This window comes from Mandrillus leucophaeus, unplaced genomic scaffold, assembly GCF_000951045.1.
Source record: "Mandrillus leucophaeus isolate KB7577 unplaced genomic scaffold, Mleu.le_1.0 Scaffold66, whole genome shotgun sequence".
In the NCBI taxonomy this organism is placed as follows: domain Eukaryota; kingdom Metazoa; phylum Chordata; class Mammalia; order Primates; family Cercopithecidae; genus Mandrillus; species Mandrillus leucophaeus.
In genome coordinates this window covers 1,447,834-1,453,697 of record NW_012107141.1, presented here as the reverse complement: position 1 = coordinate 1,453,697, position 5,864 = coordinate 1,447,834, and the positions used below count along the sequence as shown (strand labels likewise).

The window sequence follows — 5,864 nt, the reverse complement described above, 5'->3', positions numbered from 1 at the left end:
ACTCAGGGATACCTAGAGTTGGTTTCATGGTGAGGATCTCAGCAAAGACAGGGGAGCCAAAGCAAGCACATGATAGGGGGCTGAGGCTGGGGCAGGTATCAGGATTCCAGTACACTTGAGCTTAGCAGAGGCTAAATAGAAAGGTGTCAGGGGTTGGAAAGCATGGCCACAGAGAAAAAAGAACAATCTGAAGCATGCTTAGAGATACCTGCATGCGTTCGGCCTTAACCTTGTGGTTGAAGGACAGTTGTTTATTTTCCTGAATTCAGCAGGTCGAGAGATAGCTCAATCACAAATTCATGGGTATTGGGTAGGTCTGAATTAGCAGAACTTTTTATTCATTCACTATTAAAGCAGCCTTGCAATTAGCTGCTCATCTACTAAGCTTGGATTACTGTATCTGGTAGGCCAAGAGTAAAGAATGCGGTTGTATTTCTTTAATTCCTAGTCCAATAAGTATAGGCTGTGAGACATAGAGAAATAATGGACTAACATATCTGCTGGATAGGCAAGATTTTTTATACTTATTGGAAAGGTTATTAGTTAAATAATGAATTGGATCTGAATCTTGTCATGAGAAGAGAGACCTTCAGCTCACATTTGAAAACCTGGTATCTTCCATCAGTGCTAGCTTACCTATAAAAGTAGAAAGAAAAGGGGAGGGGAGAAAATACACCTTCTACATATGGTGGGTTTTCAGAGAGCTACACTTTTTGTAGTAGTGATTGTCTTTGAGAAAGAGATTACTATGACGTCAACAAATTCTGGTTTGGTCAATCCTCAGGATCTGTTTTGGTTTTATAGAGGTCTAAATTAACATTGTGAGGCTGGACTAACATCTACATCTGGGCTGGGATCCCTGAAGAGCATTTGGGTAAAGAGGGACCAATAGAGGACAAATCTTAGGGCGTAACAGGGTGGATCTGACTCATCAGCACAGGGTTTATCAAAGCACTACAAATCACCTTAGACAGTGCAGGCAAATGCCACTTACCTCACCATCCAGGAACCTGTGGCTCAGGACCCATGAAGAAAAGCCTGGGTCTCAAATGAAAATGCCCAGTATGAAGCCATTGCAATGTGGTTGAATGAAATGCAAATTTAATTGGAGAAAAAAATCTAGATGATTTCATCCTGTATTCAGAGACAATCCACTTCTGAAGATCTTTCTCTTTCTCCTCCCTAGCTCCACTACATTCTAAATCTTAGTCCAGTCTTGAGTAAGCTCTTTCACTGTATCTGACTGGGGGCAAGGTATTTCTAGTCTTTCCATGTGGTTTCAATTACATCACACTCAGATATACTCTGGGTCCCTTCATTGAGTGTGACTGCTCTGGAAAAGTGTCTTGTAACTTCATTATGGCAGAAAGTAGGATTTACTATGGTTTTCCTGACAGGGGGCTGAGTGTTGGACTAAGTCTAGCATGAGGGAGAAATAGGAGAAAGAGAAATTAATGTTAACCACCTGGACATAATTTGCCAAATAGAGACCAAAGTCACTGCCCATTAGAGGGCACCTCAGAGAAGGAGCTGAGTGGGTGGTGGATGGAGGAATAATGGTGGTCAATAAGGTGTTATTATGGCAAATGTTAATAGGAAGATGAACATGAACAGCAACATTGCAGAAAGCACGAGGCAAAGGATGAGGTGTGTCCTGGGTGTGTGAGGACTGCTTTGAAAACTCATCTGGTCTCCTCTTGGTCGTTGACGCTCCTACAACAAGCAAGAGGAAAGGGACATGGTGTCAGCAATCCACATTCCATCACTCATAATTCCCTGTGAGTGTTCAGTTCCAGGCTCTCCCCTCCCCTTCTTCGGTGGGACCATTTTGGCTTTCCTGGTGGCGGGGGGGCAACAGGGGCGCAGATGCTCAAAGCTACAGTTGGACCAGGGGATGATCAGTCTTACCAGCAGGTGGCGAAATATGAATACACTCCAAATTGGCCGGTCTGAACAGACTATTCATTAAGAAGTCACTTTTCTGGCAAAGTGGAGTTTGTGGTATTAGGAGGTCAAACCAGAAAGTGTTGCTTCCACCCATAGCTGAGGTCCAGGAGGTTACATTATGGATAAATCTTTTTAACCTAGCTGTTCTGTTTAGGACAATGACAACCAATTGCTCAGGAGGCACTGCAGAAAGTCTGCTCTTGTAATCTCGGTGTTGTTATCAGCAGGTGCCATTCTGATACCATTATAACATCACTCTGTTTTTAGGGGAAGGGGCAGCTAGTGGAAAATCTTGAGTCAGGGGTGGGAGCTGAGTAATGTCTGGTGTAGCCACTGTGCCACTGTGTAGATTTAAAGAGACACTGACAGTGAAATTGGAGACCCAAACCCCAGGCAAAGCAGGAATGGGACTCCTATTACTTACCCATATCTCAACTCCCCAATAAGAACCAATGTGAAAATGCTTTGATTCTCCTGGGTGAGGTGAAATATTTACGGCTTCATGAGCTACTGGAGAACTGAAATAATATTTGGGATTCTCTCAGGGACCTAGATATCTCTAAAATGTGGACCTGGTGAGAGATCAACAGTAATAAGATGACTGGCTTATGTCATTCCCAATTCCCAAATGGCTCAATATCAAGGAAGCTCAATTATGAACCAACCCAAAACAGAGAGACTCAGGAAAGGATCTGGATGTAAAACAGAAGGTAGCTTCACAGTCTTTATTTTATATAATTAAAAATCCCATGCTAGGCTCTGAGTTCCAACCAACACCAACCAAAAAGTCAGAACTTAAGCTGAGAGTGACAATTCTGGCCTTGACTCTGCCGTTTGCCCCTAAACAAAACCTGGAACTAGGCACTCAGTATCTTAAATTCCCAATCTGTAAAATGTATGGGCTACTATCTGCCCTACCTATCTCATGGAATTTTATTTTAAAAGTAGGCATGAACATGTTCCACAAATTTTAAAAGGCCTCACTTCTGTCATGGAAACTCTTCTCAGTCACTATGGTAGTTCCCTGCTTTCTCCAACCTGGGCATCACAGTGAGAGTGCAGATTGGACAAAGCTTTGCCATGTAATTAATTGCCTTGAGGGATGAATTAAAAAACAAAACAAAACAGGAGGCTGGGTGCAGTGGCTCACGCCTGTAATCCTAGCACCACTTTGGGAGGCTGAGGCGGGTGGATCACTTGAGGTCAGGAGATCAAGACCAGCCTGGCCAACATGGTGAAACCCGTTCTCTACTAAAAATACAGAAAAAATTAACCAGGTGTGATGGTGCACGCCTGTAATCCTAACTACTCAGGAGGCTGAAGTGGGAAGATTGCTTGAAACCAGGAGGTGGAGTTTGCAGTGAGCCAAGATCGCACCACTGCACACTCCAGCCTGGGCAACAGAGTGAGACTCCATCTTAAATAAATAAATAAAATAAAATAAAATAAAAGAATAAAAAAACAAACAGGGCTGAAATTCTGTAGGACCAGAAAGTTTATGGTGCAATCTCAGAGCCTCTTTATATTAGGTGACGAGAGCAAGTGCCACTTCCAACCTCACATTGTCCGTTGACTCTTGCTTCTCTTGAGTTGTCACTCAGGAGAGTAATAAGAACGATGAGGGTCACTAAGGAGGTCTACTAGTCTATGGTGATGCCAGGACCTTATTTAATCTCTTCAGGTCTCAGCTGCCTCATTTGTAAATTGCAGGTTTATGGTGAGTATTAAATGAAATAATGCACACAAAATGCTTAGCACTATCCTGGCACCCCCAAAACATTAGATGAAATTGTAAAGGAGGCAGAAGAAGCCAGTATCTGCAGTTTCATCTTCCTTGGCACCTCAGGACACCTTTTCTCCTTGCTTCAAGGTGCCAGGATGCTCGGATGCTTTAAATTAATACCCAGAGGGCAGGGCGGGATAACTGCGATGGATCGCTATCAAAGAGCCAGTAGAGGGAGCTCCAGAGCAAAACTTTTCTCTATTGCACATTTCCTTCGTTTCTCTATAGAACAAATCTCTGCCCAGAGGCCACAGGCTTTTTCTCCACTAGAAACCTTTTACTTAGAGAAAACTGGAGACCTCAGCACAGGACCTGGACCCAGTTCCGCTTTCAGATAATCCAGGTGTTTCTGAACTTTAAAGACATCTTGAGTCCCATGCCGAGGTTCAACTCTTGGGCTCCATTTGCAAGTTGGACTAGAATGGATGGTTCTTATGGGGCTGGTCCCCGGAGATCTGAGGCTGAGGCTGGAGCTTGAAATTTTTCTGGCCCTTGGATTTTGAATGTGTTCTAGCTTTCCAGTCATTCTCTTCCCACAAATATCTAGAGTCACCGCCATTAAAGGACCTAAACTTTTTATAGAAGAGTCATGGAGCCTGGATAACCTTCCTCTCCCAAAAAAGATTTGCATCAGAATGGTTGTATATCCCACTTAACAGCAACAGGATGAGGGAAATCGTTCTTGCCTGCTCTCAGGAGCCTTTAAAAACATTCTCTGATAAACTAAGTGATGGACACGGAATCCTTCTCAGACAAAAGACCTAACGTGACTGTCAAAAAGGGAGCAAGATGGATTCTGCTTAAGCTCTGAACCAAGTTTTTCTGCAGCCCTTTCCCTGCTGAAATTCCTCAGGTTAACTAGTTGGCTGATGTGTCGGGGCACAGATCTTATTATTATTTTAAATGTTCTGGGGGCTGGGCACGGTGGCTCACGCCTGTAATCCCAGCACTTTGGGAGGCCGAGGCAGGTGGATCATGAGGTCAGGAGTTCAAGACCAGCCTGACCAATATGGTGAAACCCCGTCTCTAATAAAAATACAAAAATTAGCCGGGCGTGGTGGCATGCACCTGTAGTCACAGCTACTCGGGAGGCTGAGGCAGGAGAATGTCTTGAACCCGGGAGGAGGAGGTTGTAGTAAGCCGAGATTGGACCACTGCACTGCACTCCGGCCTGAGCGACAGAGTGAGAGTCCATCTCAAAAAAAAAAAAAAAAAAAAAAATGTCTGGCTCACAGTTAATCAGTGCAATAGTAAAAGCCCCAAGAGATGATGGGAGATCTTCCTGGTTTTTCTTACAATTAACATTTGCTCACTGCCTGATTTTGATTAGCAGTGGCCTGGCTTCTTGTTAGGTACCCAAGAGGCTCTGTGTTCACCTACTTAAAGGATGATACATAGCTCAGAAGAAACCCAGAAAAAGACAAAGACTTGCCATTCAGGAAGGTTAAAAATATTTGATGACAGCGCCTCACCCTTTTTCTGCTGGCAAGATATCAAGAGTAACAATAGCTAATATTTAATGAACCCCATATTTATTAATCTCAGGTACTGTGCAAAGAGGTATGTATACATCATCCCACTCAACCCTAATGACAACTCAATGAAACAGTCCCTATTACAATTTCCACATTCAAGTTGAAAAACTGAGGCTTAGAGAGGTTAAATAACTTGTCCAAAGTCAAACATAGCTGTTAAGTGTAGAAGCTGGTATTCAGAAATACAGAGCATCCCTTCTTCAGGCCCTGGCTGGGTTCTCCAGAACAGACAGAAGTGGAGTTCCATTCAACACTGAGAGAAGTTTCAAAGGGTGAGGGGAACCTGAGCAGTGGGGCACACCTTGTTAAGTCCCAATCAGGACTGATGGAAGAAGCATCTGGTGTTCCTTCTCATTCATTGTCTCATTTCCACAGGGCAAGTGCAACCTGTCTGAGGAGGAAAAAATTACCTCTAGGATGAAGCATTTTACCTTTTTTTCATTTTCTAAGATGATCTCAGATACCTTGCGAAGCCACGTAGAACAAAAGGGAGTCATTACATATTTGGAAAATGCATTGGACTCTCATAATTTGGGAATTAGCTATAAGACTGACAGCCGGGACACCTAATTTAAGAGTAGAATTCTTTAGGTCCTATA

General features: G+C 43.4%; 1 long non-coding RNA gene across 1 annotated transcript; it reads right to left on the bottom strand.

Moving 5' to 3' along the window:
- Positions 1-1,082: 1,082 nt before the first annotated feature.
- Positions 1,083-2,176, bottom strand: LOC105554769. The gene is made up of 2 exons (XR_001008379.1): positions 1,909-2,176; positions 1,083-1,713 (listed from the first exon to the last, which is right to left on the bottom strand). It is a non-coding gene; the product is annotated as an uncharacterized LOC105554769 (long non-coding RNA).
- Between the last annotated feature and the right edge of the window lie 3,688 nt (positions 2,177-5,864).